Below are 12385 nucleotides of genomic sequence, written 5' to 3' on the forward strand. Positions count from 1 at the left end.
CTGGTACAAGAGCACCAAAGAAAAGGAAAGGAACTGAGGACCATTTGGGCACTCAAGAATCAGTAGCACCAAAAAAGAAGAAATGAATTGTCTGATCGAGTGGGTCTTTTGGTTGTAATGCTTTTTGTTAGGGTATATGTTTTTGGGTTGAGCTTCTTTTTGTGTATGGCAAATATCTGCCTAACTTCATATGATATACCTTGCAGCAGTAATATATGTTTTTTTTGTATGGCAAATATATGCCTAACTCAAGAATCAATAACATTTCTTTTCGATTATTTTATGTTTATTCGGTTTAAGCATATTAACTAGCCAATATAATAGAAAACACTAAACACTTAATATTATACATAGTCATTTCTTCTCAATAGGTAACAGTCATACACTTGGTATTACACAGACATAAACACTTAATCTTTAACAAAACACCTAATCTTTAACAAAACACCTAAAGTGCTATTGCAAGTATAATTACCACAAAGATACATATGACACACACCATTGAGCAAATACACATAGTCTTATAAAATTCGTTTTCTTTCTTCATTGTTTTAGATTTTTCCTTCAAGCTCTTAATCTTTGCCTTTAATTCATTGTCATTGTCTTCACTTTGCACACTTCCAATCTCATTAACTTTGCCTTGAACACTTTCACTTTCACTTTCACTCTCTTCCAACAACACACTATTCATTTGAGCAGTGGATGAACAACTTCTAATCTATCTTCTAAGTCTTGTATTCTCTTTCGTTAAATTTCGCTCACTATCACGTAATTGTCGTAGTAAGTAATTAGCTCGATCTGGCATGCTACCATCATAACATTCAAAATACCTACAACCGTGCTACAGTAAGGGGAAAAGGCATATTTGTTATCAATCGATTTTTGCAACAACATTTTATCATTCAAGCTAAATAATACAAGGTAATTCTAAACATATTCTTACCGGAAAATTTGGGCAACCGTAATACCTTCTTCTGGGGTTTAAATCGCTCCATGAAATTTCCCTAGATGCCAATTTATTGCAATAACACTTCTTTGGGACACCGTCGTAAACGAAATCTCGTCGCGAAGCACTAACGATTGTTGGACATGCGAACCTGTCCATTACACAATCTCTAATATAACCCAAATAAAAAACAAACAACGTTAATTATTAAATTAATTCAAGTGATATTCACAAATCAATGTTCATTTCGAACTAAACCAAATAAAAACTTGAATGAAAGATAACTAAATCAAAAACCCATTCAAAATTGAGGAGATTTCATGGAGTCGAATGTGAAAGGGGATTTGCGATTTCATGTAATTTATGATTCCATTCAAACAAATCAACTCACCTTCAAAGTATATACTTAATTGATCGGTTTGAGGCTGCTTCTTGAAGGAAAATTCGTTCTCGTAGAAGAGATTTGATGGAGTAGAAATTGAAAGGGGAAATGCGATTAGGGTTTTGGTTTGATTTGTATTTGGGGATACTTGGGTTTGGGGGGAAATACCGTTTGAAGCGTATATGTATGCTAAACGCGCGTATAATTTTTTTTAAAACCTGAACATTTATTTTTGGTTTATTAGCATAATGTTAGACATACTTATCGAGTAACATGTCTGGTCTGGTGGCAAGGGCCATCCCATTTCACGCCCTTGCCCTAGGTTCGAACCTCATCCACCGTGTTGTGAGCCTTTCATCCATTCTATCAAAGACGCGCCAATGGGAGAGTGACATGTGTCACTTTCCTATTGTTTCACATTTTTTATTTATATTTTATTAAAAAATATGACGTGTAAATTCCACATCAGCAAAAAAATAATGATATGGAAATACCACGTCACCATCGATGGCCACACGTGCATGCCACGTCAGATGGACCCATTGACTGTCAGTTGACTGACGGATTCCATCCAACGGGGGGGACTTATGCCTCATAAACAAACGTTGTGGGTAGAACTGCTCCAAAAAAACGATTTGGGCACAAATACATATAGTGCCAAACGTTAGGGACATTTGTTTGCATTATGCCTAAAAATTATGGGTACCCAAGTATGAACGCCAATGATATGTATACTTGTTTTTTTCTTTTAGAATTTCAAGCGAAAAGATTTGTAATAACAAAGTCTTTCTCCGCATTTTTTAGTACATTTTTATTTTTTTGACTTGTAATTTTTCGGTGGTTGATGGGAGATGATATATGTTTGAGGATTAGATTGATAGAATTTAAAAAATTGAAGGGTTAAATTTATTAAATTATATAAAATCACAACTAAATTGAAAGAAAGTATAAATATAAAAGACTAAAGATGTCATTATACCAATTAAAAACATTTCAGCATTTTTTCGCAGATGACTGAAATAAAATAAAAATATAAAGTTAGTGAATAAAATTAAATTTTAGTAGTTAGGTGACCAAATTAAAATTAATTAATAGTTGGATAACTAAATAAATTGTTTAACCTATAGTTTTATATCCAAACTTGAACCGACCCATGTAAATTCGCAGCTTCACCATTTTTCCTGAAATTTCTCGTTCTCCTGAAATAATCTTACTCACTCTAACTAGTTCGTTTCTGAACTCTGTTCATTTTCTCTCTCTTGGAATAGCATTGCCGCTATGACGGACGTCCATCTATTCAACAACATCTCCCTCGGCGGCCGAGGTGGCACGGTTAGTTCGTTCTCTTGCTCGAACTTTCTCTATGTTTTTGTTTACTCTAGAAAACTTAAGTTTCTGCCTTTCCTTTTCTTGCACTCTTTTTAAATCATTTCGTGACCCTAATTTCGTTCTTAGTTTATTTGATTTCACGTGGCTTCGATATGTTCAGTTTAAACTTTGGAGGAAAATCGACCGGTTCTTTCAGTGTTTTTGTTTCTTGTTATTGCTAGGGTTTCTCCTTTTTCTAAAGATTATAATTTTTACTTCCTTTTTTATGGTTTCTGTTTGTTTTATGTTACTATCTGCTTGATAGATTCTTATGTTCTGATGGAAGGAGACGGAGCATGTCTTTATTAGTAAGTGCGGTTGATTCTTTTGAAACCCTAGTTCATCGAGGTTTTGAAGAAAGCTAGTTTTTCAGTTCAGGCTTTTTCAATTGGCGAGATGAAACAAGGCCTTCTTTATGCTGTTATTTTCCCTGGTTACTAATGTAGAAACCCTAATTAATTTCAAAGAAGAAAATTTCATTTTTTTAATCTGCTGCTGAAATGTAAAAAAATGGGAAATGGCTAGAGAAGCGAAAACTTGTGGAATGCACTAGTACATAACTGCTGCCTTCTATTGTATGCTCGGGTTAAAGCATTCGGTGTCACGGTTTGTGAATTCTAAATTTGAATGTAATTTTCCTGGAAACTGCTGTGAAAAGTATAAATGTCTGCAATCTTGGTTCTGCCCGTTTTGACAGACTTAATATTATGGTCTTTAGAAACAGAGTGTGATCATTTGTTTTTTTACCAATGACTTAAGTACTTCCCGCCCTTTACTTTTCATTAAGGTTGGAAAGAAATAAAAACATGAATCTTACATGCCTGTCCCTTTATGTGATTAACTGCAGAATCCTGGACAGCTTAAAATTTACTCGGGAGGGATTTTATGGAAGAAACAAGGTGGTGGCAAAGCTGTCGAAGTTGATAAATCTGAAATCTTAAGTGTTACATGGACGAAGGTCCCTAGGACAAATCAACTTGGTGTTAGAATCAAAGATGGGTTGTATTACAAGTTCACTGGGTTCCGTGACCAGGTTGAAATTCGATTCTATCCCCAGTAGAGTTGTGTTCTCTCATTTACATCTAAAGATTTTGAGTAGCAGTTATGAATTATGTTAATCGAGAAATAATATTAGGGTGTGTTTGGTTCACGGAATATAAGATTACCAGTGGGAATGTAAGATTACCAAGGAATAGCATTACTGGGAATGTTGTATTTTGTGTTTGGTTGGCTTAGCAGAAATGTAAGATTACCGTGTTTGGTTAAAGAAATAAAAGATTATTGGAATGTATATTTGACCAAATTGTCCTAATTATATATTTTGTGTAATATTACAAGTTGGAAAATATTTATATATTTTCTTTAAAAAAATTAAATTCATAATATTTATATATTTTTTACAAAATTAAAAATAAAAAAAAGTTTAATGAAAGGGTAAAATTTTATTTAAACCCTTGAACTTTATATAAAATTTTAATTATAGATTTTTTTTTGTAAATCTAAAATAATTTAAGGATAAATTTGTAATTTAACATTCGTAAAATTTTTATTATTCGATGACAGAATAAATATATTTTTGAAAAAAAATAAAAATTTAAGGGCATTTTAGTCCAAAACGCCGGTAATCCAACAATACCTAAGGAAAGGGAGGTAATGACATTCCCGGTAATATACCCCAAAAAATCCACTATTGGTAATCTTACATTACCGGGAATAGGATTCCCGGGCTAACCAAACGGGGGAATGTGGATTCCATTCCCATGGGAATCCCACATTCCCCAATCCAAACACCCCCTTAGTGTCATGTTTTTTGTCCTTGGATGTTGTACTGTTTATTAATGACCCTTGTCTTCTTCTGTTATGTTTGTGTTGAAGGATGTTGCAAGTTTGACCAGTTTTTTCCAGAATAATTGTGGAATAACACCAGAAGAAAAGCATCTTTCTGTCAGCGGTCGTAACTGGGGAGAAGTTGATTTAAGTGGTTGGTGAATCCTTTTGATTTCTTTCTGCTTATCAATGCCTCTTGCATATGGTGATTTCTGATTGTAGCTATTGAAGCAAATTACATCAAATGCTTTGAAACTGTTTTCTGTTATTTTTTGTTCTAAATCTTATTGTGCTTGATGATTATTGAGATTTCAAACTTTGTATTTGGCCTTCAACAACTTTTTCATCTTTTTTAGATTTGCAAGCTTTTTATGGCTCTGGGCGCACGGGTCCATAACATAAAATGCCATGGTTAATCCAGTGAAACATTAAGCTTTTTCGAAAATTTGGTGATTTTTTGTGCCCTGTGCAATTCTACATAGTTTTTGGCTGCTGTACTGTTTTGTCATCGGTGGATAATGGTGTGTTTTCTTTTCTGCATGCTATAACATTATATTTTGTGCCCTTGAGAGAATGAGGAGTTTATGCTTCAGTTTGCTAGAGTCGTTGATCTTTATCCTTTATGGCTAGGCTTTGCATTCTGGCTGTAACCTGTTTTTTTGTATGTCAAATAACAAATTGCTCAGGTCTGAAGTCCCCGATATTTTTTTATGCTGGGAATATGCTTACCTTTTTGACTGGTGCGAAACAAGCTTTTGAAGTGTCATTAGCTGACATGTCGCAAACTCAACTTCAAGGAAAAAATGATGTCATCTTGGAGTTCCATGTGGATGACACAACTGGAGCAAACGAGGTGTGTTTCTAACTGTTCTGCTGATTATTTGTTAATGTTGAAAGGAGTCTCTCTCCCCCTTTAAATGCATGTGACCATATTATTTTATGTAAGGTTTACTTGAAGTTTTTACTAGCAAAACATTTTTCCAAGAATAGGGCAACTTTCATTCCCCCTCCCCCCACTAAGTAGGTTCTCTTCCTTTGATGACAGAAAGATTCACTCATGGATATAAGTTTCCACGTGCCGAATTCTAAATGGCTGTACCTTGTTCCCATATGTAATGGGGTAAGGGGAGGTAAGATAGTAGGCTGTCCCCAACACTAGGTTGAGAGTAGCTTCCGTAGGAGACCTTTGAATTATGAAATGCCCTCCGTGAGACTCGATCCCACGACCTCAAGATTAAGAACCACGTGCCGAATTCTAACACCCAATTTATTGGTGATGAAAATCGTCCACCAGCTCAGGTAAGTTTGTTGTCACTTCTCTATCGGGATAATGTAAATATACAAATTTTTATTGCTATGCTGATGTATGTCCCATTAACTTTCTGTTAGGTTTTCCGTGAAAAAATCATTTCAGTGACTGATGTTGGTGCTGGAGTTGAGGAAGCTGTTATCACTTTTATGGGCATTGCAATCCTCACGCTTAGGTAGGTCTTGCTCATATATTAAGATAGGGATGAAGCAACACTTATATGTTACAGCACTCGATTGTGATATGTATATATCTTACTTGTTTCATATATTGGTTTATTAAGACTGTTTTCCTATTTGTATATGGCTGACTAAGTATGCTTTTTGTACAGGGTTCGGTATAGTGTTGAACTTCATCTCTCATTCTTGCGACTCCAAGGCCAGGCAAATGATTTCAAAATTCAGTATAGCAGTGTTGTTCGCCTGTTTTTGCTTCCAAAGGTTTTAATTCTTTACCTTCATATCAAGTTAATAGTGTTCAAGGATAAAAATGTCTTATTTTATGTATAACCTCTTAAGATATATTTTCCCTACTCTTTTGTGTGTTTGACAGTCCAACCAGCCTCACACTTTTGTTGTTGTGACACTTGATCCGCCTATCTGTAAAGGGCAAACTTTGTACCCCCATATTGTCTTGCAGGTATTGCTGGTTCCCTAGATCCATGTTCACTGCATGTGCCATGACTTTTTGCGCTTATATATTCTCATTCATTTTTTGCAGTTTGAAACTGATTATGTTGTTCAAAGCACCTTGTCTATAAATGAAGATCTGTTGAATACCTAAGTACAAGGACAAGTTGGAACCCTCTTACAAGGTATACAATATTTTCATTTTGAATCCATCCAAAGCATGGCATGGTGTTGTCAAATTTACACCTATTATTGTGTTGGCTTGATAAAACAGGGACTGATTCATGAAGTGTTTACCACAATAATGCGTGGTTTATCTGGTGCCAAAGTTACCAAACCAGGAAAATTCCGTAGCTGTCAAGATGGCTATGCGGTCAAGTCTTCGCTAAAAGCTGAAGATGGAGTACTGTATTCACTTGAGAAAAGCTTCTTCTTTCTACCCAAACCTCCTACGCTTATTCTTCATGAGGAGGTATAGATTGTAAACTGTCTGTACATTGATTTGTTGGTCTACATTTAATGGCTAATTACCCCATTCAAATGACATATTTGGTTTTTATTTTTTATTTTCAAATGCCAGATTGACTATGTTGAATTTGAGAGGCATGCTGCTGGTGGCTCAAATATGCATTACTTTGATCTTCTCATAAGAATAAAAACTGAGCAAGAGCATTTATTCCGGAATATTCAGAGAAATGAATATCACAATTTGTTTGACTTCATCAGGTCCGGTTTCAATGTTCTTCATTCGATGAACAATTTAGTTCCTTTTGGAAGTATATTAACTGTTGGCTGTAAATGCAGTTTGAAGGGTTTGAAGATTATGAACACGGACCACAGATGGCGTGGCTGAAATTCTCCAAATGATGATGATGATGCTGTTGACCCACATCTTGAACGCATTAAGAATGCAGCTGGTGGAGATGAAAGTGATGAGGAGGTGCATTCTTTATCAAGTTCTTGATTTATTAATTATTTGTAGTTTGAACTTAACTGTTTCATTCTTTATTTGTAGTTTGAACTTGCTTCAGCCTCAAATATGAAGCATGCGTTAAGTCCATTGGTCTTTACTAGTAGTTATAGATAAAGAAAATGCCCCTGTTAACATAGTATGTCATTTATGATACTTGCATGTAACGTCGAATGTCAACCATCATAGATTTCCGTGTCCATCTTTCTAGCTTCTGCATGTCCCTACCGGTTGTCTTTTGTCAATGTTGTAAACACGCTGAACCAATGCAGGATGAGGACTTTGTTCTTGACAAAGATGATGGAGGAACACCAACTGATGATTCTGGGGGGATGATTTAGATGGTAGTGACAGTGGAGATGAGAAAGAGGCAAGTAATTTTTGTTCCTTCAACTACATTCCTGTAACTTTAATTCAGGACGAAGTATCTTTTGACATCTCACACTGAACATCCAATCACCAGAAGCCTGCCAACTAAGAAAAACGCTAAAGACGGGGTAGATGATGGGAAGAAAAAAGAAGGAAAAAGAAGGATCCGAATGCACCCAAGAGGGCTATGTCCGGTTTCATGTTCTTCTGTCAAGTTGAAAGGGAGGTGGGTCATGTATTTTCTTTACATACATTGATTAATGGCGAAATATTTGTGTGGCTGTGAATTAATGATGGAGTGAGTCTTGGTGAATCTCTGATTGATCTGTTTATGTTGATTACAGAATCTGAAGAAAAGTAATCCTGGAGCTTCGTTTACCGAGGTGTCGAGAATACTAGGAGAGAAGTGGAAAAAGCTGTCTGGTAAGTCACATTGCCAAAACTGACGCAGTTTGTTTTATCAAGATGCTAATCATAAGAACATTTCGAATTTCCTTTTTGTGCAGAGGAGGAAAAAGAACCGTATGAAGCAAAGGCTAAATTAGATAGAAAACGATATGATGTCGAAAGGAACGCATATAAAAATCCTCAACCGATGAACATAGATTCTGGAAACGAATCTGACAGCTCGTAGAGTTTAGAAGGCAGTTGTGGTTGGAATTGTTTTCATTGGCCTAGAGAGAACTCGTAGGATGTAATATGGAGAAAATTATATGTTGGTGCTGATTTATAGGATGAAGAGCATGTAGGATATGCTATGGAGAAAATTGTATGGTGCTACTGATGGCATAGTTGTGGGATTGTGCTTTTTTAAGATTTCTAAAAGCATTTGGGCAAAAATTAAATCTCATGCATTTTAGTTACACACCAGAGCACCTCTTTATGATACCGATGTCATAGTTGTGGCATAGTTGTCCGGTATTAAATAGTTAAGAATTCGAGTCGAGTTCGTTTGATTCAAGTGTTAACCTAACATTAATCGAGCTAAATTTAAATAACTTGCGATCTATCTTATTTATTATCATAATCTCGATGAAGGTTTGACTCGTCCCTAAGCTTCAAATCCAATAAGATTCCATACATTCATAACGATTTCAACTAAATTATCAAAGATCCATCGTCAAAGCTAGAGGTGCACAAAAAATCCGAATATCCGATTTTGTTTAAAAAATATTCGAAACCGGATTTTGGAAAAATCGTTTTTTTTTTAAACCGGATCGGATATTTAAAAACCGGATAGTATAACCGGTTTGGGAAAAAATTGAACGACCGGTTTTTTTACCGGATTAAAAATCGGTTTTTTTCAAACCGGATAAAAAACCAATTTTTTATCCGAAAAAAAATCTGGTTTTTTAAAAAAACCGGTTTTTTTGCAAACCGAAACCGGTTACACCGGTTACACCATCCGGCCCTCCAAACCGGTTAGAATCCGATCCGGTTTTTTTAAAATCCAGTTTTTGGGTTGGGGAAAAAAACCGAATCGATTTTTATCCGATCCAGATTGGATTGAAATCCGGCTTCTGTGCATCTCTAGTCAAAGCACTCAATTAAATGATTTTCCAACAATCCCCTAAACAGGCTAAAATGATTGATTTTGTGATTTCTTTAAAACTACATGTTCGAATCTAGTGAAACCTATTCTGATCATATTTCTAAATACTAACATCTAATCTATCATTTAGAACCAATTTAACCAAAACTTGTAAACATGTGTATTTGTGGCGGCTTAACTGAAACTAATGCCGACGATGACGAACGTCTTTCTTCGTCCATTCCGTATTATATTGCCAGCGATCCGTCATTTTCACCAGCTTAAACTTGTAAACATGTGTACCGGAGTCCCTTTTAATCTCTTTCTAGTATTTAGTCACCAAGTACAAGCCTTCACCGCAGAACGTAAACTCATGCGAAGAAATTCTACTCATAGCACTCTCGTATCGACCCGGCTCGACAATGCTTGTGGCCTAGGTTCTTCCATTGAGCGATGAAATACAATCTATTTCTCTTTGAAACAAATCCTATTTGATTTATCGATATCCTACGAATGTCATACCATTCTTTGGTAAAAATGCTCCTTCTTTACAACAAATTTCTTTAGAATGATCCTTAACATGTTGTATTCTTTTGCTGATGTCTTGTTTACTTGGACATGGAAAAAGATCACGGATCTTTTTCTGGGTCTGGACGTGCCACCATGGTTCGTCTTGAAAATGGCAAAGGTTTCAACTTTAATAGGCAAGAAGAAACAAAAATGGGTTAACACAATCAAACAAACAGGATGTGTTGCAGGGATTAAAATTGGCGATGAATTTCACTGGAGAGACGAGTTATGTATTCTTGGTCTTCACAACAAGTTTCAAAGAGGAATGGATTGTATTTCGTCGCTCAATAGCAGAACCAGGAGTACAACTAGTATGTGGGAATCTTGACTTGGTGAATAATATGATCAACAGAAAGCCTATTAAGGTTATATGTAGGTATAATCATACTGAGAATTTGAATGGTTCCAACTACAAATAAAAGAATGTTCAAAAGATATTTTGTGACTATAAAAAGAATACCTCAATTGAAGTCCATTTCCCTAAAATCTTTGTAATTCCTTATTTCCTCCATTTTCAAGATCTGTAAAAATTGATAAGAATTGATGAAATTGGAAGGGATGTGGAAGAGAAAAAGGTTGGAATCAGGATAAGATTTTTTGGTTGTTGTTTTGGTTCTTTAGGGTTTTAGAAAAAAAAAACCCAAGATTTTCTGCGTATAAAACATCTCATATCAAGTTACTTAATATTTGAACCAAACCTCAATGATTGAATCAAGATATATTTTGATTTGAAGTGTTTAGGATTTGGTTTTAGAAAATTGAAAATGGACGGAGAAGAAGAAAATAACCGTCGATTTTAGTCGGTTGGCTCCAAAAATTCAGCATGTTTTTGAAAAATGGTTAATCTTCTCATAAAAACTCTCATTTTCACCCTTTATTTCTTTTAGTCATACACCTTCCACTTTACTAATTTAACCTTTTTAAGGACTATTTTGATTTAGTCCCTCGACCAAGACCTAATTTTTTTTATAATAAATTTGAGGTGAAGACTTTCAATCATTTGACAATGAACGCTTATACATCTGACGCGATGTTCAAACTCAAGTCCTTAAGGGATAATAATAAATCTCTTAACTACTAGGTTCGTTTCACTTCTAATTAATCCAACAACTCTCTTAACCACCAACTATTCTACCAGGCATTCGTAAATTTAATGATAAATCAATTTTCGAGTTGATACATTTCTTCTACTTTCTTTTTAAATCATCCATAAAATTTACGTCAACCAAAAAAATATGAATATTTTCGTTTCATAATATCCTCGGCCTCTTATATATATATATATTTATTTTGTGGTTATTCCGTAATACTTTCACTGATGGAATTCACTTTATGTGAGATTATTTTATTATTGTCCCTATAATAATAATGGATTAGAGGCATTTAAAATAATTAATAATAATATTCAATGATATTAATATTCAAAAAGGCATGCAAATTATGATAATACTAAATAGTGCAATCAAAATATCACGAGATGCTGTAGGCCTATAGCATGACCAAAATGATCAAATCCATTAACACCACTTGCCACTATTATTGCCCCCACCCAAATGACAAAATATGCATTCCTCAGAATTTTCTATTACTATACCAAAAATTGTGAATTATAGTAAAAACCTGGACAGATTCATTCTCTCATGCTATCTTCACCATCTACTTCTTCACTCAATTCAAGATCGGCAAGCAACTCTTCAATGGCACAGACAGCATTATGTTTCAGGATGAGCTGCTCTAAGTAAAAGAAAGTTCGCCTGTGTGTAACACGCTGTCTGAGCTGCACAGAAGCCGCCCACTGGTCCGGATTGGCCTGAAACCTTGTACAGGATTCGCACATGTGGTCTTGCAGAACATACTCAACAACATAAATTGCTCCAAAATTGCTCTATTAAGAACTTCCTTCTGAACTTGGAGCCTGACCTTGATTCTCTTTGATTGTGGTTCGGTCCAAATGAATTCAGCATTTACTAGCCTAACTTTTTTGAAATCAGTCACCAACCGTTTCACACAAACGTCAAGAGCTCCTTCGATTCCAACCGAGCTCTTGTCCATTTTGTAGGGGGCTGCAAGTAGCTATCACACTCGGGACAATGCATAATGGTCACATGCTTTCGCAGACCTTCGGTGATATCGACTTCAGACCTCAAACATGTCACGCACATGTTAGCAGGATTTGGTGCCATTGGAATGCCGCATTTACAACACAGGATAGTACCTCTCGTCTGAGGAACCACAAACATATTGGATGCCATCGCTACTGTTCCATGAAGAAGATAATAGCTAGTATATAACAGCTCAAAGCAACTTATATCAACGGCGGAAAAGGCTAATAATTATAAATTTTCCTAACTTAGAAAAAGAAAAATCTAGATTTACCATATTTTGAATAAAATCAAACAATTGAATCGTAAGAACATGAACAATACGTCAAGTTAACGTATTCAGAGTGGTGTTTATATACATAAGAAATCTCAAATCACGCTA

The 12385-nt window shown here is 35.3% G+C and overlaps 2 pseudogenes; one reads left to right on the forward strand and one right to left on the reverse strand.

Annotated features, from left to right (window-relative positions):
• Positions 1 to 2506: 2506 nt before the first annotated feature.
• Positions 2507 to 8551, forward strand: LOC120177479 (annotated as a pseudogene).
• A 2980-nt stretch (positions 8552 to 11531) lies between these two features.
• LOC120177417 lies at positions 11532 to 12153 on the reverse strand (annotated as a pseudogene).
• Between the last annotated feature and the right edge of the window lie 232 nt (positions 12154 to 12385).

Source organism: Hibiscus syriacus, unplaced genomic scaffold (genome assembly GCF_006381635.1).
Source record: "Hibiscus syriacus cultivar Baekdansim isolate YM2019G1 unplaced genomic scaffold, ASM638163v2 tig00112289_pilon, whole genome shotgun sequence".
NCBI lineage: Eukaryota > Viridiplantae > Streptophyta > Magnoliopsida > Malvales > Malvaceae > Hibiscus > Hibiscus syriacus.